Here is a 25,826-nt window from a genome sequence, read left to right as displayed (position 1 = left end):
GTGTAAAATGTACATCGGCATTTCTTTTCGAAAAATGACTTATTTAAGTTAATGGAATAAATTGTAAACTTTCTCTTTTTTCTCCACAATAGGCTTTTAAAAAATAATTTATCAGCTACGTATTCAGATAATTTTGTGGAAATAGAAAAAGTGGTAATTCGCACCTTTTATACTTAACTTTCATTGATAAAACATAATATTGACTCGTCCGGTGTCCATTTTGAAGGTAATTTAAGGTACTGTACACAATCGTGCACCTTCTGATTTAATCAATTCATTTAGTCATGTATGCAAAGCATAAACAATTTATGGTAAATAATAATAACTTAAACCAATCAAATTGCATAAGGTTCAATAACATTGACCGATTCACAAGTGATTAGGGCAAATTGGGTAGGGAAAAATGTCAGATATTTTGAGTTCATTATTTTGCGAAAAAAAATAAAAATCAAAACGTTTTGCTATTTTTTCGTAAACATGTCGTTCTCTATTGATATAGTTTTTTGAACTTTTATTTGCGTATTTAAGGCAATAAAAAGATTGGGCTTCAAAAATCTGCATAATTGTTGACTTGATACAGAAAATTCGTCCTTTTAAAACATTAAATGTTTCACAAATAATACATGTCTTCAAAGTAAAATTATTGCATAAAACACTGCAAAATAATTCATTCTGATTGATATAATGAAGTTGTCATGAAGTGTGAAGGAATGAACAGTGGTATAGCAAATATCGAATTCCCTCACAAAATATTAGCACACGTTATAAAAAACCAAAATAGAATTTACGATTGTAGATTATAACGAAAAATGCACTAAGAAGAAGAATATGTGTCAATACACACTATGCTTATTCCGCACTATTTAGTTATCATGTTCAAAATTTTACTTTGGCATTACTCTAGATTGAATTGTGTTACGTAAGATAACATGTTCATTTATTTCATGATAAAATCATTGACCAAAATCTAAACCTGTTGATATGTATTGTATAAGTATATCAAGTGGTTATGATAAATAAACCGTAAAATCAAAGTAAAAAAATAAATAGATTAACTAAAATTAGCATGACTTTGTACTTAAAGTCATACTTATATAACTACAACTTCGTGGTAAAATTAGTTGACAAAAAACTTTGTGCAGGACGAAAGGAATATAAAACGGACATACAGACCAAAGCACGACATGATCCACAAATTTTTAGAGGTGGTACTTGAAATATAAAGACAGCGAGATAGCGACAATCGTTTTAAACGCATAAAAAAACAAGCATGATGAATTAAAAACAAACTCGTAACATAACATACATTTTACGGTAACTTAACATTGCCATAATACTATTAATACTCAAGATGTGACGTCAAACAACTTTTTTTTTGTTGTGAACACCATATAGGTTTATCACTTATGAACGATAATTTCTATAGTGAATTATAATTATAGTGCTAAATCAATAAATATGTTTTAAAAACGTTGGTTGCAACAGATTCAGTCATGTCTATTTTATCATAATGCTCTGTATTTTAGGGATATGTTATGTTTCATAAGTATATGCCTTGTTGTATCGGTTCTATCAACCCATAGAAAAGGTTCATCGGTTCGCAGTCACACCATTAAATCTGCCCAAAGAAGTGTGACAAGAGTTTTGTCGGTAAAAAATGGAGGACGTAGGGGAAAATGGAGTAGAACTGAATTTTGTGCAAGGGGATATCATGCAAGTGGGTTTTTATTGAAGGTAACATTTTTTTTATAGAACAACAATCATGACACATGTAAGATAAAGTCACAATTCAAAAACACACACAACAATACGAAGAGGATAACTATGGTTCAATATAGCCCAGCATTTATTAGGTAAATAAGTTTTCGTCACGCTTTAAATCTTTCACCTTGTAAAAATAAGGTATGGATATTCGACGGAATTTATCAAACACTTTTCCATCAACGCAAATTTGAAAGAAAAAATAACGCACAACGACAATTAGCTGATTCTAGACTAGATATAAAAAGATGTGGTATGAGTGTCAATGAGACATATCTCCGTCTATGTGATAACAATGTGTAAAATTTTAACTATAAAAGATCGAAGTACGGCTTTCAACAAGGCTTGATTCACACTGCACAGCAAGCTATAAAGGACCCAAAAATTACTAATGTAAAATCACTTAAAACGTGAAAACCTTGGGTCTAATCTATGTAAAAAAATCGAGATCAACAAACATTACAACATAGATAGACACACCATAAAATATTAGTTGAAGTGGCTTAATTTAATCAAAAAACTTATTGATGCATTTGAACATACGCTGAACGAATAAATTTGATTTCTGATACAATGTAAATTTTTATACAAAATCAACAAAATGAGGGGGCATAAAAAAAGGCATAATAGTATACCGCTGTGAGATGTTACACAATTAAAAGAAAACACCATAACACTGAACAGAAAGCCGCCAAATACAAAAATACACACTGGTAATTGAAAATAATTTTGTTGTAAGGTATACATATAGCCATGTTTTCCACATCTGTTTTGTTGCTTGTTTTATCTTGTTTTTCGAGGGTTCTTATAATGCTTGAATTACGTATTCATAGAAGATATATTTATACATGTTGTTGTAGATTTTTGAAATGTGCAAATTTTGAGAGTAGTATACAATTTACATATTAGACTTTTAATATAAATAAAGGAAATTGTGTGTTTTATCATAATAACGGCTGTAATTTCTCAAAAAACAATATTTGTGGTTGATTATTTTTTTTAACTTTGACAAACAAGGGGAGATAACTCAGATAAAGTTTTTTTTTTCAAATAGAAAGTGTTGTGAATTTACCTCGTAGGTACAAAGAAAACAAGATCGGCTACCCCATCTGTTTCTTTTTATTATCTAAAAACAGGTCATAAAATCTATCTTCTCCCATTTTATCCTACTATTTTATTGTGTAGTTTTTTTTATTAAACATAATCGGAATTTCCATGCATAATATTTAAAAAACTTGAAAATTTTGGACAACCTGTAGCGTGAACAAAAAGTTTGGTGACCTATACTTTTTATTATATTTTTGAAAACAGCATGATAAAAACCTCATTTGGACAAATTATTAAAAAATCAATCAATTTTAATTAAGATGCCCCAGCCTCTTTAATAGTCTTCTGAAAATTGAGGTCAATGTCAAATTGACGTCATAGATGTAGACCTTTGCTTGTTTCTTGTTCCATTTCTTACCATACAAGAAAAACATAAAAAAGGATATGAGCAAACAAAATATGTGGAATATTTAATGAAATTTGTTCAAACTTATATGAACACGTATTAGAGTTGTTGTCTTTGGAATGTTTACAAACATAGAATTATTGATGGGTTAATGCCTCCAAAAGGTACATTACAAATGTAAAGTGATCAATGTAAATATTCAATATATACTGCACTTCAAAACTTATGGTACTATGTATGTGTTTTTGCTGCCTCAGCTTTATACTCATAGGAAAGTTGAATTTTCTCAATTATCATTAAACAAAACAATTCTATAGATAGCACCAAAACAAGGAAAAGGAGACGACAGTGGCTTAAATGCTATCCGACTTAAATGTCGAAGGGGAACTAGCGCTCCAAATACTGGTGGTACTATAACAGCGAGAGAAGGTCCCTGGGGTCGATGGACAAAAGCTATGAATTGTCGATCTGGTAAACGCCTGGTTAGTTTTCGTCTACAAGTTCAACCAAAACAGGTATACCGTATTTTGTGAAAAGCTGTACATTTCTTTTTAATCACATTCATTTTGTTTTTTTACACTTAGTTTTGCTACCAGCATCGTAACATATTTTGCAATGGTCCTGGTTAAACACAAAGTTACGTCAATCATGCAACTTTTATATTACAGGATGGTTCATTTACTTAATTTTTGGTCCAGAAAGATTAATCAGAATTGTCAAAACCATTTTCGTGGATTGAGGAAATCTTTAATATTCATAATACTCGTGATTGATCTATTCTTGTTCTCGTAAAAGATATATCATGAATTTTTTCATTCAAATTTAAACATATCTGTTAAAATGTTTTCATCATAGGCATGGATTCACACATACAACTTAATCAGTAACCCACATACAACTTAATCGGTAACCCACATACAACTAAATCGGTAACCCACATACCATTTAATAGGTAACTTGAATATTTGACTTGATTATATATTCGTAGTAAATACAATACAGGCTATCTATTGTTACGTGTATAAATCTATCAAAATAATGGATACAATAATAGTATGAATATGAAGTCATTTCTTATAAAGGTAATACAGCATTAATTTTGAATTAGATTAAGAACCGATAGAAAAATATTACTCACCGAGTCTTTTTCCCTGTTACATAACTGCAGTTAGAACAAATATACCCCATAGGTTGATCCATGCACCGTGGATTTTTATTCGTTGGTTCTAGTTTGGGGGGATTTCGTGGTAACCGGGAACAATGAATCTTAATGTCCAAATAGATTCATATCTTAGGTATCTGTCAACTCTCGACAGTTATGTTTTACATAAAATTTACATGTTCCAAGAAGATAAATGTCGTATCTATCTTGATGCAGTGGTATGTTTGTGTTTAGGGTACTGGAGATGATACATCTGCAAACTCTGTACGTTTTAAGTGCAGAAAAATCAATGGTGGAAAGAAAGGTGACTTAGGTAAATCTGGAACTAGAGGGAAATTTGGAGCTTGGAGTAAAACATGTCCTGAAAGATCTGCTATATGTGGTATGCAAGTTAGAATGGCACCACGTCAAGGAGTAGGCGATGATACGGCATTGAATGACGTGCGGTTCTATTGCTGTAAATAATACAAACTTGTAGAAAAGAAGATGAAGTATGATGAAGATTTTGTTTGTTTGTTTATCTATTTATTTACAAGCATCACCACGTGTTTATACAATGAGGATTTCCAAAATTCCTTCATGTGATTAAATGATATCCATGATATACTTTGTTTTACTCTTCATGTGTACAATAAACACATATGTCTCTGTATTTATTTTCGTGACGGGTTTTTTTTCACTCTAAGTCATAAATGCGCTAGTGTTTCGGAATTCAATGAAATTGTCAGAACATTAGATCCTTTTTACTAGTCATATGTTTTCATGTATTCTGATTCTCACAGTCATGTTTGTTGTGCTGTTTGGTTGCAGTGATATAACTAAATCATCAAACAATTCAGTAGATGTGGCCTGCGTGAAAAAAAGGTGCGAGTTATAAAGAGTTACTAGTAATATATATTTGCCTTTAACATTGTTGGTTTGATACTTTTCATCATTTACTGCTTCAGTTGATACATAGATATTGTTTAAAAACAGAGAAAGGTGCGTTCGTACTAAGATGCTTGGAGTGTTACTGTAGCTCCCCCTCAATTAATGGATATATAAGATATGTAATAGATTGTTGATAATAATAATGATAAAATTGTTGCATTCAATTTCAGATTTTGGACAATGGGTACATATAAAAGGGATACTTTTGCATCTGATCCCATCGAACTAGAGATAAATAATACAACAGATACAGTTATGTCTGAATCATATCTTTACTTACATCTAAAATTTGATTGAACACATAAGAAATGATTTCAGCTTCCTAATTGTGAACTTTCCATTTCTATGTAGTATCTCTTTATTGATGCGATATTCCGGGCTTGTATTTCCTATCATTGATATAGAGGTTTGTTTCACACAAGGAAGGTATTACGAGAGTTCCAAATTGTGAAGTTGAAGCCAACTCTTCGTAAATTGTACGGACTCCATCACAACTTCATTGACGATTATAAAATATCCGTTTCACAGATGATATCGGATATGTTCTTCTAATATCTTTCGTTCCTAATGTCGTAACTAAAACCACATTCCCTTTTCACGAATGTGACCTACCGAAGAGGATTATAACCGGGTTTGTGATTGCATGAGCAATACGACGGGTGGCACACGAAGAACAGGATCTACTTGGATCTACTTGCCTTTCGGAGCACCTCATACCAACCCTAGCTTTTGGTGGGTATCGTGTTTCTAAGTGTTTAGTTTTCTATGTTATGTTTTGTGTACAATTGTGTGTCTGTTTGTCTTTTTTAGCCATGACGTTGATATTTTCGATCTATGAGTTTGAATGTCGGTCTTGTGTTTTTCTACCCTTTTTTCTTGTTAAACAGCATGGGTTTAATAGTACGTTTCATAGAAGTTGTATTTATCTTGCATATCATGCATATAAACACAATATCGGTGGATACAATTATCAATGTGCATTTGACATGTTTGATCTTGAAGCCGAACGTACGAAGAGACTAAATACAGCATTACACTAATGAAATCAAGGACTACGTGCACTATTTCACGAATTGATAAAATAATGTAGGACACTTTCCGCTTGTTTCTTTTATGATTTGCATAAAATTCCATTCATCGTATCTAATAGATTACCAAGAGCATGTAGAGGTGGCGATAGTTTGATGCACAAGATACTGCGGGAGTTCAATATCTATTATCCTCTAAAATAGTTCACCTTGCGACACAATGGTCCAAAATGGTTGTTGCAATCATCAGCTCATTAGTGAGTTAAGCTTTTTAAATTTCAAATTTCCTTTGAAATATATAAAAAATACTTAAGTGATATTTTTCTTCGGTGCAGTGCAAGGTACTCATGTTCAAACTAAAGTACAAAATGTACTTGAGACTGTGAGAGGAATTTCGTGTTACCGAACCCGTTATCTGTTTGAACTTGCCTGTTTAAACGGCAAAGTCTTGTTTGCAGAATTTGGAAAAACTTAGAAATTAAATAACTACGAACAAGTAAGTTTTACTAAATAAACGAAAATTGACACCAGGAAGAAATATAAATCCTAAGTATCTAAAAGGAAAAATGTTCATATTTCATTGAATTCATTTCGCACTTCCGAATCCAAGTTTTTCATTCATCTTCATCAGAAACGATCAAAGCCTAATATTTGAAAGCAAACAATGTATTAGAACTGACAAAGTGGAAAATGTATATGACCAAACAATACTTAACAATAAAGCCAAATTTGTATGAAGTTAACTTTGACTGAGCAAGGTGAAACATAAGTGAACTGATGACATACATTTGTTTTCTGTTTTCACATTTTCACTTGAATGAAGAGTTGGATGATTGACACTAACATACATCTTACTATCTATATTCATGTTGTTAATAGTATCATAGTTTTCAAAAGTAGTCTATCAGTTGCACTGTGCTTAAACGGCTGTGGGTAACTTAAGTTACCCACAGCCCAAGATGGAGCCGCCTTGCGTCGGTTAGATACTTTTCTCCTATAGAATAACAATACCACGAATGCATCAATTAAACAACTGAATTTAAAAGTTGTATTAATCGTTTAGGGAAACCCCTAAACTGGAAAGGTGATTAAATTCTACAAAATAAACGATCACAGCACGATTTTAAAAAACACTTAGGCTGTCCGTAACTTCAAAACAACTTGTCCGTAACTTTTTTCATCATACCAATAGAGATGTCCGTAACTTTCAAAGAATCGACATACGCGGATGTAATGTTTAAACCGATGATAGAGATTGCATCGAATACATATTCACAAAACGAAGTAGATGTCTAGTATGATATAATTCATTGTATCGATGGAAGACAAAATTGGGAAAAATATGAAAAAAATCACGATAAATCCGCAAAACTCGGGTTTCATTTTGTAAAACGTCGGGGTACCCAAATCGCCTAGTTCGGAGGGTTGTTTCCGATCATAGCAGATAAACTGTTGAAACATCATTGTTCGTTTTTATTTTTGAACAAGTAGACTACACAAGTATTTTTTACACATACATGTAGCATGTATACACTTACTGATTTTCTGCCAGCAACGACAAGGGTAGCGTGAATCCGGGATTTTGGAGGGGAACCCAAATTGCCCAGGCATGCAGTGGATAGACTATACGAGACTTAAGTGCACAAACTTTTTCCGTCTTTTTGAAAAAGCCAAAAACACTTTTCTCTCATCCCCACAAAAACAAATCCCATCAGCATTGACAGTAAAATAAAAGGGGTGTCAATCTGGACACACTGGGACGTTGAGCACGGTGATATTGCGGCACCCTGGCCAAGATTTACAGTAAACGGGAAAACTTTAAAAAAGGACATTTTGTATAAATGAATAAACCTAGTTTTAAAGCTAGCTGCATATTTCATTTGTATGCAAGTTGCATTAAATCTCATTAAACTGAATAAAACTAAAAGATACAATAGGTAAAAGTCAGTGACAATAAAAGGAAAAGAGCAGTCAACATAGTGTAACAATTCGACATAGTTTATAAAAATATAAATAACTACGTAGGACAACAGGATAATTTAATAGTCTAACAACCCCTGATAACATACAAAGAGAGAAAAAAAACATACTAGGAAACATATTCAAAAAATCATAACACTATAACTAACTGGTGGGATGTATAAATACCGAGCCGCGCCAAAGAGTATTCATCAAAATAACACTATAACTAACTGGTGGGGTGTATAAATACCGAGCCGCGTCAAAGAGTATTCATCAAAATACACATAGAAAGAAACAGAGGTGAAGGTAAACCGCAAACATATAATTAAACTCAAAACATTAAAGAGCCACGGTATGGAAAAGCCTTGGTCTGACAAGCGAAAAACGTCGATAAGACGCACATCAGTAAATAAAAGTTCAAACCATAACCAGGATGGAGTACCACAAACCCCACATAAAACTTCTGTGGTGTAAGTATGATGCGTTAATAAAATCACATTTGGTGGGGAATGAGTAGTATAAACGGCCGCGAAGGTTACAAATATGATGTTAATTGTCTTCTAATTGTTGAAATTATAATTCTTAAAATTTTAAATCAAAAGTTACCCACATCTAAAAATAAAGTTACGGACAGCCTGCTTAGTTTCGATAAAAAAGTTACGGACATCTTATGCATTTTTTAAAGTTGACCTTGCGCTTTAGTGAACTCTATATTAACAAATTTATGGTAATTGTTAGTCATTTATTTATTCAATAATCCTATAAATATTTACATTCTGCATGAAAAACGTCGCAAAAGGTACATTTTGTATGAATTAAATATCAACGAGTTTAGAGTCCGCCATCTTGGGCTGTGGGTAACTTAAGTTACCCACAGCCGTTTAAGCACAGTGAGTTGGTAGGGCAAAATTTCAATTCTGTGTTACATCCCAGGGTACTGCAATTTTTTTGCATACATTTAAAGAGTAATGTCTGTAGAATATTTTAAGAGGTGTTGTTTTTTTTTTAAAAGTGTCCAAAAGGGGATAAAAGGGGAATTATTTAAGAGTATATCAAACATTTTGTTTTAGGCATATTTGCAGATATAAATTTTTTTATTTTTATTAAGTGGAACAAATCATATCTTATTAAAACGTAGGCTAATTTTTAATTAATTTTTAAATCATAAAGGACCAAGAAAAAAGAGAAAGGGTCATTTCCAAAATTCATGATTTTGAAGGAAAAAAAGCATACATACTAGTTTTCTTGATAAAATGGTATATTTTTTACTTTGATACATAGAACATAAAGTAACTAAAGGCTGTTGAAAAACATTTAAAGGTAAAAAACAAAAACATAGAATAAACGACAAACACAAACATAAGCAACCAGAAATGCATTATTCTGTCACGAATTTATACACCACATTTATTAAATAACTGACATATTAATAATTATCAAAGGTACCAGGATTATAATTTAGTACGCCAGACGCGTGTTTCGTCTACATAAGACTCATCAGTGACGCTCAAATCCAAATATGTATTAAGCCAAACAAGTACAAAGTTGAAGAGCATTGAGGATCTAAAATTCCAAAAAGTTGTGCCAAATACAGCTAAGGTAATCTATGCCCGGGATAAGAAAATCCTTAGTTTTTCGAAAAAATCATAGTTTGGTAAACAGAAAATTTATAAAAATGACCACATTATTAATATTCATGTCAACACACAAAAACTGTCAGGGTTTCTAAATCTCTATTTTTTTTTTTTTTATTTTATTTTTTTTTTTTGAACAACGGAACCACCACATTTTAAGGTCACACATAAGGTCAATCCATAGAATCATCATCAGTTCGGTCACCTGCATTTATCGAATTATCATTATCAACATTTCCATCTTCTTCGTCGCCATCGTTAGCAATATCAACGATTTGATAATCCTTATTTCTACAAGCTTTTGAGTATTTACAGCTATCTGTTCAGGATAAACCTTGTCGAACACATAAACATCTTTTGTAGTCACAAACAGCTTTACATGAACAGCTAATCAGAATTAATAAGGAATCTAGCGCTGGTGGTTGGTCTAGCCAATTGATACTGATCAAATCGTTCTAAACAATTCAACCATAGTTGTTTGGCAACGGACCAGTGTTGTGTTCAAGAGCAGATTTTAAAATCTTCATCTGAAAGTTGGCTTGTTTTATGTGCTTTAACATTGCATCTTTTGTTGGGGGCAGCAGATAATAATGAATGTTTTTTTTTTTTTGCATTTCAAAACTTTCTGATCTTTATTTATCAATGTTATTAATTTCGTTGCCATATATAGAACACAAAAACCTCCCGAGTGTTTTGACAAATCTTCGCCTTCCTCTTCACAGGTTTCACCAAGATGGAATAGACTATCTGAAAACTCCACAGAACTTGTCAAAAAACCGAATACTTTGCTTTTTCCTTTACAAGACAAACACTGACTGAATCACAACCAGTATTGGCTGAAATCCGGGCAGTGTTCTACAAAGATTCTCCCCAAATGTCGCACACATTGATTGCACATTTTATATTCTGCATTTGGAAGATGTACCTGTCAGGCCCACCATTTTATAATTGATATGCAACTGTGAAAATAGCAGGCCGATAAGGCAACAAACCAAAATAAAGAAATAGCCATCGTATAACCTATAAAGATAAAACAATGTCGATGCTGCATAATTCTTTAACTGAAGTTCATGAATCATTGATGAAAAAAGGGAAATGCTTAAAGATTTATACGATGGTCATTTCTTCGGTTATAAAACATTAAGTATCCCAATCATCTTTTACCCAGGTGTTGTTTAATTTTATTGATCACATAATATTATATAAATATGTATTTAGAGTAAACCAATTTCCAGAAAACTACACTGCACATTTAATTTCTGAAAGTACACTATAACCTATATCAATAGATTAAAGCAGTTATCAATGTTATAGCATAACCTTTCGCCATCTTTTTAGTTATTACTTGATATGAACGATTCAGGTAGGATGATTATTTCTGTTTATTTGTTTTGAATTTGTAATATCAATGATTTTGTTAAATACCTGAAACTTCAGTAGCCTGGTATAAGCACTAAGAAAAAATTATGCATTCATTTTCTTTTTTTCTTTTCTTTTCACTAGGGTTTCACAACACCAATTTGTAACTGCAATTATCAAGAGCTATAATAAAATCAACTGTTTTAATAACAACAACGATACAATGTTTCTGCATCAGATGCGCATTTCAGTTTAGCTCGAGACTAAAATAGTCTTCGGCACTGGCATAAAAATACGGATTTAGTTTTATAAAAGTATTCGGATTCGGAGAACTGGCTTCTGGCTGGCGATACCTTAGGGGACTATCAGTCCACAAGCAGATACATCGATCTAGTGGTAATGATAACATAAACGGTTCCAATGTTCTGCTGTAGATTACCTTTTCGTTTATAAAACACGCTTTGGATTTTCAGATATGTTGGCCTTTAGCATCACTGAAGAGACATTAATTATCGAAGTGCGTTTTTGTTGCAGAACAATTGTTAATTTTAATGTTATTCCAGGGTTTCTACAAAATTATTCAATTGGGTATTATTTTACACTTCTGAACTACTTAAACTTTTACATAAATATTTGTTTGGACTTTTAGAGAATGTGGAATATCTATACAGTAAATATAGTTGCCAATATATTTCTTATCAAATACAGATGTTGTTTTAATTGTTGCTGAACTGATCCATTTTTTCAGCTACCATGCACTAAAATTTGTATTTATGTGTGTTGCTAAGTATCCATATTTATATTTATTGTTTTGTAAACGGTTGTTTTATCTTGTCATATAGTGTTTTCTCATGGTTTGGCAACTTCTTCTTGGCTTAAGATTTTATGGTGTCATTTTACAAATGATGTGGCTCCGCACTTATGCATCCCGTCATTGTGTTTTTGTGCAATGGTAAATGTTTGTATTCTTGCCTTTTCTTTTACACATTGTTGTCAATAAAGTGGAATGTGATGAGATTGTCAAACAAGGGAGAAGTTTAGAGGTTTGGTCTGCTATAAAACCAAGTTTAATCCACAATTGTTTACATAGGAAAATGCCTGTGTTTGGTTAGGAATATGACAGCTGTTTTCCATTCGTTTCATGTGTTTGAGCGTTTGAGTTTGCCATTTGATTAGGGATTTTTCGGTTTGATTTTCCTCGGAGTTCAGTATTTTTGTACTTTACTTTTTTCACACCTTCCCGCTTCGTTCTGTGAGACTAGGATACACGACGTGTTATTTGTAAAACTGATCTCTATTTGTACAACAGTTTACACTTTCAAATTAATACTTCATCTTTTGGTAAACTTTTTTTAATTTTCTTTACCATTCGTCGTTTTGCTACTTTTACAAATATATTTTATAAATTGATTACAAAATTTCTTTTGTAGAATCATGGGATGTGATTTTTTCATATTTCTTGTAGTGGCAATTTTGTATTTATCTAGTATGGAAGGTAAATATACATTCATTGTTATGACAGAAACATTAACAAGTTACAAATACGTGATATCATAAGTACATGTTAATCATTTGAATTGGAACTAGTTAGAAAAATCATTTTCACAGAATGCATGAATAGAAAGCCGTTTCGATATTAGTGATACGACAAGATTCATTTGAATATTCTGTTGAGAATTTTCAACCATAAAATTTATAATTTTCTTTCACCGTTACGAAATAATCACACACACACACACACACACGTATCGATCTTTAGGTGTAACACCACTAATTCGGCCGGCTAGAAAGCACATTCCTGAAAGTAGTATATATTTAACACAGAATACTTCCTACTCATAAGTGTAGCTTTTAAAATATGGAGAATACTTAGATTTTTGTAACAACAGCTGAATGACTGGTTATCCTTGTAAAACACTTAAATTGGACTTTCAATATTTATAGCAAATTTTGTTTTCGTAAACGGAAAAAAATCGTAACCTCGACAAACAGCTTGGCAGTTAATATCAGAAAGATGAACATAATTGTGATGCTCCAAATATTTCTGAAGAACAATATAAAGGCAATTAAATGCTAAAAATGATTATCTTCATTTAAGGACCTTTTTCCTGTTTTCTTAATTGTTCTTGGAATTGCTATCTTGATAGTGCTGGTTGGAAATCCGGACCGTTAATGTGTAAGCTGTCCTATGGTGTTGCATTACAAAGGCGAACTGGATGGACTGCAACAGATAATTTCGTCAGGTTGTCGGACGTTTTAGAAACTTGTGCAACTTGGTGTCATGCATTGTATCCATCTCCAAAAAAATAAAATATCAAATAAAAAACATCAGTAGGTTTTTATACTTTTTTTCGTTGATTGATATAATTTTATTTTGTCAGTTTTCATGGAGTTGCACAATTTGATAATGCCTTGGATATGAGTATTTTTGTTCACCTATTTTTATAGACATTTCTGAAAATAATATCAACTGGAGAACCATGAAACTACAGTGAATCCTTGTTCTTGAAAAAGCACGGCAAAGGAAAAACAAATCTTTTACCAGCTGTGAACAATTATACAGATTGCTGAATACTATATTATGTAAATTTCAAAGGTTTCTCAATTTTGGTAATTATATTCTTTTTAATTTTCAAAAAAAAGATGAATAAATTCGGTATGTTAATATATGTCTTTTTGGATGTATATCTAGCTTCATTCCACAATGATTTGAAAGAATTATAACAAAAATACCGAATCACAATACAAGTTCAAAAAGTGGGGAGTCCAAAAAAACTAACAAACACACAATCAACCGAATGAATTAAAAGGAATTGCTATACCCCTGACTTGGCACATATGTGTATTGTCTGGGTAATACTTTAAAATGTTCATCAAACATTTGTACACGCTATGATATTGTTGTCACGGATAGAATAACTACAAGATTAGTTAAACCGATATCACGATATAACTATTGTTATCAACATTTTTTTCGAGGACTAACCTAGTATTGCTTAGAACTGTAATTTATTCAGAGATATGATAGATACATGCAATGGACAGTCAGAAAATTAATATATTGTTCACAAACATATTGAAAAATTTTTGGGGAGTATGTGCAATAGTGACCTAGCTGACTAAAATTTATCCTTTGACTTGGTATGTTTGCTCTTCCTGAAAATCACCAGCCGTTACAAACTCACGTGACTGTTACACTACAATCCAAGGTTAAAGAAAGGGTTGTTATCACAAACATGTGAAACATTGTCAAAATCTGTACGTATCTGTTCCCAGTCAGATGCCTTTATTTCATCATTTGTTCAGCAATAGCTGTCTCCATTTTGCTTGATCATTTTAACAAGCTGATCAGCAATTGATTTTTGCCTTTTTAAATGATTTCTTATTTTGTAATGTTGGGTCTTTTCAGTTGACTCAGCTGCATTATATTACTCATAGCCGATGACCTTACTGTGGCGTATTATTGTCTGTATCTTCGCCTTTTTATCACTGGTAGATTGTATTTCATTGAAAATCAAACAACATCTTCTTATTTAAACATACAAAAACTTTGGCTTGGAAAACCAATACTTCTAATAAAAACGGTTTATTTGTAATAGATAAAAAATAACAAACAACAGTTAGGCAAATAATTTAAATTTAGGACGTATCTCTAGGATAAGGGACATAATCTTAAAAAAAATATTTTTTTGTTTCAACACTTCAATGTATATGACTGTAAGGAATACAAATTAATTTAATTTTGTATCACATATGTGTTTCTGTTTTTCAACGCAATACCCTTTTGCAGAGACGAAAAATACAAGCTACTGTTGTTTTCAGCTGAATACTTATTAGAAACTATTGATTATTGTGGCCTTTACACACACATGATATTGATTTCAAGAGTGGCCTCTTTTACCAGTTACCATAAGGGTGACTGGGGTATAGAAATATGGTCACTGTCTTCTCCCGACCGGTAGTAAAACGCTTGCCGAAGTGGGGTGTCCGTTTGACTGTGCGGGATGTATCAAGTTCGCAGTAACGTCCGGTCAGAAGGGGGACGTTAAATCCGATGTCTCGTGTAAAGAGAGTACCACGCTCTTTGCACGTTAAGAACCCTTGCAATAACTCTTTGAGGGGTCCGTAGGTGGCCTGTTGCAAGGCAAAATTTCTGCCTCTATCCAATATACCCTCATTTTCCAGTGGCAGTCCAAATTTCCCCGACCATCATCCTCCATTATAACTACCTACCTATTGTGTTTATTGTTAACTTGTTCTCGTCCTGAATATTCCTGAAATATTTGCCACTGGACGTTAAGCAACTAACAATCGATCAATCAGTCTTTTAACAGTTAATTGATTGCTTGGTGTTAAATTCCACTTTCAGCACTTCAGAGATATTTCGTGGTGGTTAGTTTTTATTGGTTAGGTAGTCATGGTGTGCGGAGAAAGGTAGGAAAACTAGCAATACTTGCCATTAAATTTTGATTCGATTAAACCTGCTAAATTCGGCATTCGAATTTCACCACCTGAGAGCTGATAGATAAAAGATACATCATTTCGGTCTGCATTGACCATCCAGACACCAAGACCTAACCAAAGATCACGTGATAATTCAAAGAAAACATTATACATCTTCTGACAATTATTCTATTTAAAACAAAACAATAAAGCAATAACAGCTAGCAGGTCAAGACTTAAACATGTATTGTAAGTTCAGAGCTGTTTATGTGTGCCAAAGAGATTTAAGAAATAAATATGAAAAATTATTTTATTTCACTTGAAGATATCTTGGATTCTCACTCTGTGTCTTTTATCAACTTCTGAAATTTAAGATAAAATAATGACAGGATGATATAAAAGATATGATACATTAGTTAATTTGATTATATCAAGTACATTCAAATTCTACAAACATGTATGTATAAGAAGTGTTTTATACATCAATTTCTTCTATATAAAGATTGAAAACAGTTACTCTTCAATGAAATATTCTGCTCCATGCTGAAGACCTCACTTTGACCTATAATGGTTTATTTTTATAAATTGTGACTTGGATGGAGAGTTACCAATTGGCAATCATACCACATCTTTTTATATCTATATTCAAATAAATACAAACTTCATGAATATCCCTTACCTGCGGTGTTTCATGCACTGTCCACGATTTTCTGCAATTCAAAATAGATAAAGACGATCATGATTGCTATATTAAAAATTTCGCCTCTTAAACTCGAAGAAACATGTTGCTTAAAATTTACATTTGCTTTCTATAAATGTATTGTATTAAGGAAGAAGTAAATCTTTTGAAAATTAACTGCTTCACTGCATTTTGCAATGCTTCAATACATGTTAAAAGTTAGATTCTTGATACGTCAAAATGGTTAGACACTTTATTATTCATTTTGTTTTAAATCCTTATATTCAAATCTCCTATAATTCAACTTGTACATGCGTTATTGTTTTGTAATGACGATGACGAAAATATAATATATTTTTTGGTATTGTCAATTTAGCTCCAGAAATGCACATCAATGAATAAATTTCATATTTATAAACGTTTCATATAAATTTCATCACTGCAACAAGTGTTTAATGGTATTTTTTCCACTAGAGACAGCTAAATTTTAATATCAAAAGCACGAGGCTTGCCGAGCTTTTCAAATTTGAATTTAACTGTTGAGAGTGAAAAAAATATGGTGATACAGAGTTACAGTAGTGAAGTCTGTTTGTTTCTTTTATGTTATTTACCCTTCATTTTCAAAGATTCACAGACAGTTATGTGATGTCATCAGGCATGGTAGTCTTCTTTCAAAACGTCAAGATATGAAATTCAGGAGAAATCATGAAAATTTTACATCATTATCAAATTTCTTCCAATCATATGCCGAAAAAAATTTTCTCACACCGCTTACGAAATGTGAAAGAATAACAATCAAAACCAAGGAGTAAACAAAGACTCATCAAACCAAAAGACATTTACATAAACAGTTATAGATAATTAATAAGAAACAACACGAACTCCACTAGAGACCGGGAGTGAAATCAGGTGCTCCGGAAGGGTAAGCATTTCCTGCACCTTATACGGTTCCCACCGTGTTATTTCTTTGTTCAGTTCGGAAAGGATGGAAGGTTAGTATGACTGAGGAAGAATATCAAATATAATTTCTGACACACTTTTGTCATAATGGTCAATCAGCTCATGATGGCGACCGTAAAATTTCTTGAGTGATGACCTTAATTTGATTGATTCCTAGTCCTGAGTTAGCAACTTTTGAGAAAGCAGTATTCCTCGTTCAACAAAATCAACATACTCTGAGGTAGATCTAGAGTAACGTGTCAATTGAGATACATATACTCCATATGCTGGTGCCGCTGAGATGTTGCTACACAGAAATGGAAAGTTGACAATAGAAAAATTAAAATCATCGCGTTTGTCATAAATTTTGGTATTTAACCGGCCATCAGTAGTCATTTCGAGAGAAAGGTCTAAATATGAAGCAGATTTATCTGTGTCGGTAGTATCTTTAATTTCAAATTCACTGGATTAATTAAATGTAAGTGATCACTGAATTTATTATTTTTAAGAGAAAGTACACCATCAATATACCTAAAGGCACACAAAATAGAAAAATAGTTGTACAACACTTACCGCCAGAACACATGCATCTTCTCACACACCTTTCAGCTTAAATATAGAAATGAGATTGTAAATTATGTATGCATACGTCAATCAATAAATAATTATAAAGACATTTCTGTTATACAAATGTTCAATGTGTTAGTTCCCTTGATTTATGTATTGTTACTGCTGTTAGGAGAGGGGTGTAAAGGGGTATGTCCACAGAAATATGCGTAATAAAATTGCCATTTCACGATGAACGACCGATTTAAAGTTTTTTACAAGTTGATCTTGTTATCGATTTCACGAAACACGAACCTTTTTCAAGTCTGCACGTAAAATTAAAATGGCAAAACACGTTGCACGAAAATAACCCTTTTACACCCTCTTAGGAATCTACTTGTTATGTGTTCTAAGTATGATAGCAATACGTGTATCAATAAAATATATTTCTAAGAGACTGATAGATAAAATTAAAATATAAAGAATCAATTTGCCTATGTTACATGTCAAAGTCAAACGAACCTTGTGAATAAGCAAATGATAATTCATTCAATTTGAACCAACTTTGAATATCAAAACCTAATAAAAAAGGAATCATGAGTAATTTGCTCGGTTCAACTTTCAAACACCAAACACTTAGAGTGTGCTGTCGGTGTAGACGAAACGCGCGTCTGGCGTAATACATTATAAGTCTGGTATCTTTGATAACTATTCTATCGGATAAACATTTTCTTTTAATATATAATGATAGTTATTTACATGTAATATCAATACACAAACATCAGGGTGTAATTTGGTTAACAATATAGAAAATAAAAAGCAACAAATATAAATAAAACAGATAATTGGACAAAAAGAATAAAGAAAAAATGAGTGACTAATTAAACAATACATAAAAGGGGGCCGTGCATCCAGACGCTACTATAGCCATAAAGTTATATAGAAAATTGACTTACCCCGCATACAACGCTGTAACATCTACGAAATTCAGATCCTACAAGAGCAAAATTTGAATTGTTAACCAAGATTAATACAATATTCTTTATCACTGTACATATATACCGAAAATTGTATACTTTCACCAAAGCCATCGTTTATTTAATACGTTTTCAAAGTATATACCAAAATCAAACGGGGAAATTAAACTTGTTATCCTCTACACCTCCAAACTTCGAAACAGGTGTGACGTCTTCCTTGCTACTCTACCTTGACTTTAATTTAGGGAAGCAAGATCGCCTATATTTTAGGGTTTGCCAATATTTCCGTAATTTTACCACTATAATTGTTGTTATCGCACCGTGGGTAAAATATCACTTTGTGATTGGTTTAACGCCGTCACGTGGTGACTCCCTATGAGACCGTATGGGGTTAGTAGAATTCATAGGGGGTTCATGACGCGTCAATGGTGACGTCATCTATCGATGTTGTTGTGTTTCATTGTTTATTTTTCAACATAACTTTTACTAACCCTCTATGGATCCGTATGGGATCAGTAGCAAATCATATAACTTATAAAAACATTTCATATTCTAATGCTATTGTCACATGATATGTTTTTTTCATTAGTACGTTAATTGTAATTTTCTGATAGTTGTTCTTCTGTATGAAAGTTATACAAGTATGAAAACATTTATAAGATTGAAGACCCATTGGTGGCCTTCGGATGTTGTCTGCTCGATGGTCGGGTTGTTGTCGCTTTGACTATTTCCCATTTCTTTTCTCAATTTTATTATTTATAAGAGGTCCATCCAACTAAACTACAATGTTATTAAATCACATAAAGTTATCATTAATCATGGTGTTAACGTATAATTTAAAATGTTAATCACTATAACCCTGATCAACAAACAATACAATTTTCGTAATAGTACGAAAACTTACCTGAATAACGATTACAACTGTTACACCTTTTACCATTATCTGTATGTATAAAATAGTATAAGTATCAAAAAGTGTATATGTCAATATAAGTTGTAAATCAAATATTGAAATTGATGTAAGTATCAACTTTTCTTTACAATTAAACATGAACTTTATTGACGTTCGAAAGCTCCAGATATACATGTTAAACCATTGGAATTATTTCACTTTTGAAAATGCATAGAATAGTATTACGTTATCCATTACGAAAACAAAGGTGTTATACATGTAGAAAAATTAAATCATAAAAACGAGTAGCTTACCCTCCATTATTTAACTAATTTTAACACTTAAAAAGAACGAAACTATAGATAATTGTTATCGTAAAATAACGACACTTATTTGTTAAACTTGTTTTATCACTTAAAAGGAACGAAACTATAGATGATCGTTATTGTATAAAACAAGTATTTTCATTAAATTAAGGCAACAATTGTTTACCGATGTTCACATCTAGCAAATTGATCAAGAAGAGACAAATCAATGTCACAAACAGACACTGAGGGAATTACATGAACTCCAAAAGAAGGCTGACTGTATGCACCTACAGGGAAAGCGTCTCTTGCTATGTATACAGGCACAAATCGCCATGCGAATTCATTAAGTCAAAATGTCACTTTTGGGGATTGGACACAATCTAGTATTATAGGTTAGACCCCTATACTAGTATTTTAAAAATATATCCGACTACGAAATCCTGTCGCTAGTGAATAGAGACACCAACGCATAGTACTGATTAATCATTTTGTGATTGGAAAACGTATGTGTTGTCGATTTCAGTCGTTCTAGTCAAATAGCTTTTTTTTTATGTAGTATGCATATGGATTAAATGAGGTCGATTTATAGCATGTATAGTCTTGCAAGTAAATTTCACATCAGCGATATTTAGAGACAAAATTGAACCAAATAAATGAAATTGAGAATGGAAATTGGGAATGTGTCAAAGAGACAACAAACCGACAACAGAACAGACAACAGCAGAAGGTCACCAATAGGTCTAAAATGCTGCGAGAAACTCCCGCACCCCGAGGCGTCCTTCATCTTGCCCCTTAACAAATATATACATTATGTATATACTAGTTCGGTGAAAATGGACGTCGTATATACTAAACTCCGATTTATACACAAGAAACTAAAATTAACAATCATACAAGACTTACAAAGGCCGGAGGCTCCTGACTTTGGACAGTCGCAAAAAAGCGGCGGGGTTAAACATGTTGTTTTAACTCTCAACCCTCCTCCTATACCTCTAGCCAATATAGAAAAGTAAACGCATAACAATACGCACGGTAAAATGCAGTCCGAGTCCGATGTCAGAAGAGGTAACAAAAGAAAAGAAACAAAATGACAATAATAGGTAAATAACAACAGACTACTAGCAATAACTGACATGCCAGCTCGATTATTTACCAATAATTATTCAATACACCCTATGGGAAATGCTTGAAGCCAAAAAAAAAACATTTTGCCCTATGGTTGTTAATTTCTGTGTCATTTTGGTCTCTTGTGTATAGTTGTCTAATTGGCAATCAAATCACATCTTCTTTTTTTATATTTGTCTATATTTTCAAAATAATAACTAAAGACTCTGAAATGCCAAGTTTCGATACAATCTCAAACTAAAAATCAATTCGAATTATAAAGCTATCTTGAAAATATGTCATAAAATGTCGTAAAAATAAAATATGTACATTAAAAAATTTTCCTCGATTTGAATGCAACAATGAATTTAACGTAAATCGATATATCCAATCTGTCGATTAGAAATGACTTGTTTGTTGGACTGCTTACATGCTATACGTGAATGAAAAATATTTCCAGGTAAGAATATATCTTTAAATTTCAACTTCATTTAGATGTCATTGAAGGTTGGTGGCATTTAATCATTGCACAAACAATAATGGAAAACAAATAGATTGAAATAAAATGTATTACGCAATTTTAAGCAGTTTTATCTTTGTTTGAAAAACTATTAACATTGGTAATAAAGAGAAGTTTGAGTATTGACATGTATGTATTTTACCATTAATTTTGTATTTTTTTATTTAATGGCAAGGTTAAGACGCTGCCTTATCTACATTTTTATTCACTACTTAATTAAACGATGACTGTATTCCGGACCATATGAGTATTTGGACCATATGAGTATTTGGACCATATGAGTATTTGGACCATATGCGTATGGTCGTTGATCACATGTGTAAATACTGATATTGTATGACCATACGCGTATAATACGGATAATTTAACGAAGGACGTTGACAGGAATTGGGTGTCATAAATCATTGAGTTTTAAAAAAAAAAATTGACCTAAGATAATTATTTGGTAATCATTGTTACGTGATTAATCAAAAAGAAATAAATTTACTCACTAGTTAAGATTATAGTGGAAGCATTTTTGCCTAGTCATTATTAATATGTTTTTACGAAACACAATATGTCGACTAAATAATGGAATAAACCGTTAAGCAAGAAATCAACGTTTTTACTCATGAGAAATTTGGACATTGGACCCTATTTTTTCTCTCTTTATTTTGGTGTGTTAATTTTAAAAAAAAAAATTTTAAATTAAATTTTAAACATTTCATATTATTTTTAGTTATTTAATTTGTTCATGTTTCTCTTTATACGACGTACAGTGGTTTATCCGTGTTGACCCTCTATTTCTATATAGAAGCCATTGTCATTGTAAGAGCGTATTAATAAAAGTATGAACTAAATATAATGGAAATTAGAAGAAATTCAGGAAAATCAAAATCAAACGCCCGGAAGAGGGAGGGATGTCCATGTCCCAAACTCCTGTGGTTTCACGTACGGATGAAACTGTCGACATGGTAAAGGTATATGAAAATGACATATGAAAGCAAAGGCAAAACCACAAATATACCAAAATTCAGACAATATGTGACAAAGATAAAGGACTTCAGTTAATAACTTGTGTCAATTTTGGCTCAAACAATCTGTGTATATTAAGGAAGTTAAAAATAGTAATATGATCTTAATACTCCGGTCCGGCCTATTAGCAACAAATAAAGTATATATACTAGTTTTGTCAATCGCGTACGGTCCAAATACTCAAATGTTCCGGAACATATATATTACATTTACATCAGTTACCTTTATAAGGAACGGAGAGATTAAAAATAAATCACGATGAAATTTTTAATACAAAAATTGGTATTTTCACTGAAACCAAAAATATGGGTAAAATAGTGAATTCAATCAGTTTATGACACAATTAGACTTTCATGTATAACACATTCATACATTTCCTTTATAAATGGTGGTATGCTTACTTAATTTAACCCCATTTTTTAAATAATACCATGTGTTTAATACTTGACACACATGTAACGTTGTCTTACTTTATTTTATATTTGCATTATACACTTAACAGAAAGTGATTACAAAAAATATTACACAAAACAATGAAACAGTGGTGACATCTTTTTTTTTGCTTCGCTACGTTGACCTATAGGTTTAGCGAAACAACGTCACCGCTGTTTAGAAGTCTAATAATTTATACTGTTGCCTCGTTGGCCTAAAATGTCATGGCTAAGTGACAATAGAATAGAAGATACGACTTTTTAATGTTGATGCTTTGTATTATGTCATGGGGATGTCAATTTTCACATTGCAACATTTGAATTATATTCATAAAGGAACATTTTAAGGACAAATCAAAAACGAAGTTTAAGCGCATTAAAAACCCAAAGTTCCGTTAAAGTAATACCAAATCAGCTTGTTATTTCGAAAAATTCAACTTTATAAACATTCTATTTGCAGAACGGACCAATTTCATTTTACAGTGAATAATGAAGGACGATAGGCTGTGTGAATGAATTTCAGTTCCAAAATATTCAATTGTGAGAAATATGCTTTTATATTGCTCAATGTGGACAGGGATTTTTTTTTACCCTTAAGTGTTCAATAAAATTTGATTTTAGACTGTATTTTTTTTTTTCTTCAATAAATGAGATTTCCTTCATCATGGAAAATCGAGAGTGTCTCTTTGACAACTTGCTATATTCCATGACATAAAGTGGTTCTATCATTTTAGAAATGTTGAAAATTCCTCAGTGGAATATATTTGTATGTATCAATTTTTGGACAAGTGTGAATAATATTCGAATCATACATTTTTTGGTAAATAAGGTTTCGTATCGATGACTTAGTAGGGTATCAAATTATGGTGATGACATTTCGTAATATGATAAGTACGAGCTATGAATAGAAACAAATGTACAAGCCTACTGATGTTGTGCATAATTAAGGCAGCAGTAGTATACCGCTGTTCGAAATTCATAAATCGATTGAGGAAAAAACATGAACAGAACGAGAACATTTCAAAGTTACTTTTTGTAATTTTACATATCATCTCATGATTATTTTTTACTTATTAAGTTATTGTGTCAGACCATGGTAATTAAAATTAAGTCATCTTAATAAAAGTGTTGTGTAGTTCGAAACAATAATTAGCTTACGATTTATTACATTCTTGATGCATTAATAGTCAGCTGCAATGATACAGGATTGGTGGTTTTTAATGAGTTCATTGACACAGGTTTTTATAAGTCAGCTCTCCGATACATTTTAATCAACGTTTTGTTTTGGTTGTTTAGGGGATATTTGTATAAAAGACGACCAATGTGATTTCAAAAACAAATGAACGAACCTTCACCAATATGATGTCCATATATATTTGAATTAGTCTATTTAGAATTATGAATAGAACACTAGACCAGTCGACGTCACATAATGTATTAGAATTTAACGATAATTGATTCATGCAGATTTTAGTTACTATAGTATTGTGAGAAGTATTGACACACACATGGACGGACGGACGGAATTCGGTATACCATCTTGTATATGCGTATACTATTAGTTACATGGTGTGTATGGGGTCAGTAAATTTCATAAATATAGTATTAGGTCACTAGCACACCGTGTAACGAATTTCTCTTATCGACTTCATTGTATCTTCACATGAGGTATTTTGACTAGCAGCCTATCAAAGTGATCAAGTCATCAATACTTAGTACATGATTAGTTACCATATGTGGTTAGTAAGGAGTTCCTTTTCAATACAAAAAAGATGCTACAACCCTTTATTAAAACAACACGGTGTTGAGAAAAAATCTGAAATGATTCAAAAGGCAAAGAAATTTATGATGAAAGGTTGAAATAAGTCCATAAAACCTAAAGCTGATAAGTTGTTATTGTTGCCATAGCGGAGATACTTCCCTTTCAAAACAGAAAAAGAAATCTGAAAGGATTCAACAGACGAAGAAATTGATTCATGTAATGAACGATTGAAATAAGTTCATAAAATAGATTTAAAGCTAAAAAGTTGTTACTGTTGGCATTTGTTTTCTGCATAGACAAATAAATGGAAGTAGGATCTTAATACTAAGTATTGAAGACTTGATCACTTTGATAGGCCGCTACTAAAAATGCCATATGTGAAGATAGTCGGTAAGATAAAATCCTTACACGGTGTGCTAGTGACCTTACACTATATATATGGGGTCACTAAATTCCATAAGGGGATTCGAGCTTTGCTCTCACCCCATATGGAATTTACTGACCCCATATATATCGTATTAGGTCACTTACACACCATGTAACTAATATTAATTAGGAGACATCAACATCAAATTCCATAATATAAAGAACAGAGATAATAGACTTATGAAAGAGAGGCAAAAAATGCCAACGGACCCTCAAACTCAAAAATGGAAAATAACTGACAACCGCATAGCAAAAAAAGAGAATAACCAAAATAAAAACAATATTATACAAAACACCACATAGAAAACTAAAGACTGAACACTAAACCCCACCAAAAACTTGGGGTAACCTTAATTGATCGTCGTGTTGTTCGTGTAAGAACAAATCTAGTAATAAGTCTAATTTGGTAGGTTATAATCGGAGAAACGAGAACGGGATTGTGATTACAACAATTGAACATATTCGTCGTCATCTTTGAAACAGATATTCCATAATT

The 25,826-nt window shown here is 32.1% G+C and overlaps 2 long non-coding RNA genes across 3 annotated transcripts; both read left to right on the top strand.

The window, feature by feature from the left end:
* The first annotated feature begins 1,538 nt into the window (after positions 1-1,538).
* On the top strand, positions 1,539-4,957 carry LOC143074546 (uncharacterized). Its single transcript, XR_012977928.1, has 3 exons — positions 1,539-1,734; positions 3,532-3,729; positions 4,611-4,957. It is a non-coding gene; the product is annotated as an uncharacterized LOC143074546 (long non-coding RNA).
* A 6,275-nt stretch (positions 4,958-11,232) lies between these two features.
* Positions 11,233-13,631, top strand: LOC143074545 (uncharacterized). Of its 2 annotated transcripts, none has more exons than XR_012977926.1 (3): positions 11,233-11,293; positions 12,720-12,784; positions 13,388-13,631. It is a non-coding gene; the product is annotated as an uncharacterized LOC143074545 (long non-coding RNA). The 2 variants fall into 2 exon arrangements; XR_012977927.1 differs by lacking the exon at positions 11,233-11,293 and adding an exon at positions 11,456-11,685.
* Positions 13,632-25,826: the final 12,195 nt, after the last annotated feature.

This window comes from Mytilus galloprovincialis, chromosome 5 (genome assembly GCF_965363235.1).
Source record: "Mytilus galloprovincialis chromosome 5, xbMytGall1.hap1.1, whole genome shotgun sequence".
In the NCBI taxonomy this organism is placed as follows: Eukaryota; Metazoa; Mollusca; class Bivalvia; order Mytilida; family Mytilidae; genus Mytilus; species Mytilus galloprovincialis.
Note: the sequence above shows the minus strand (reverse complement) of the source record. Positions and strands in the feature narration are given on the sequence as shown.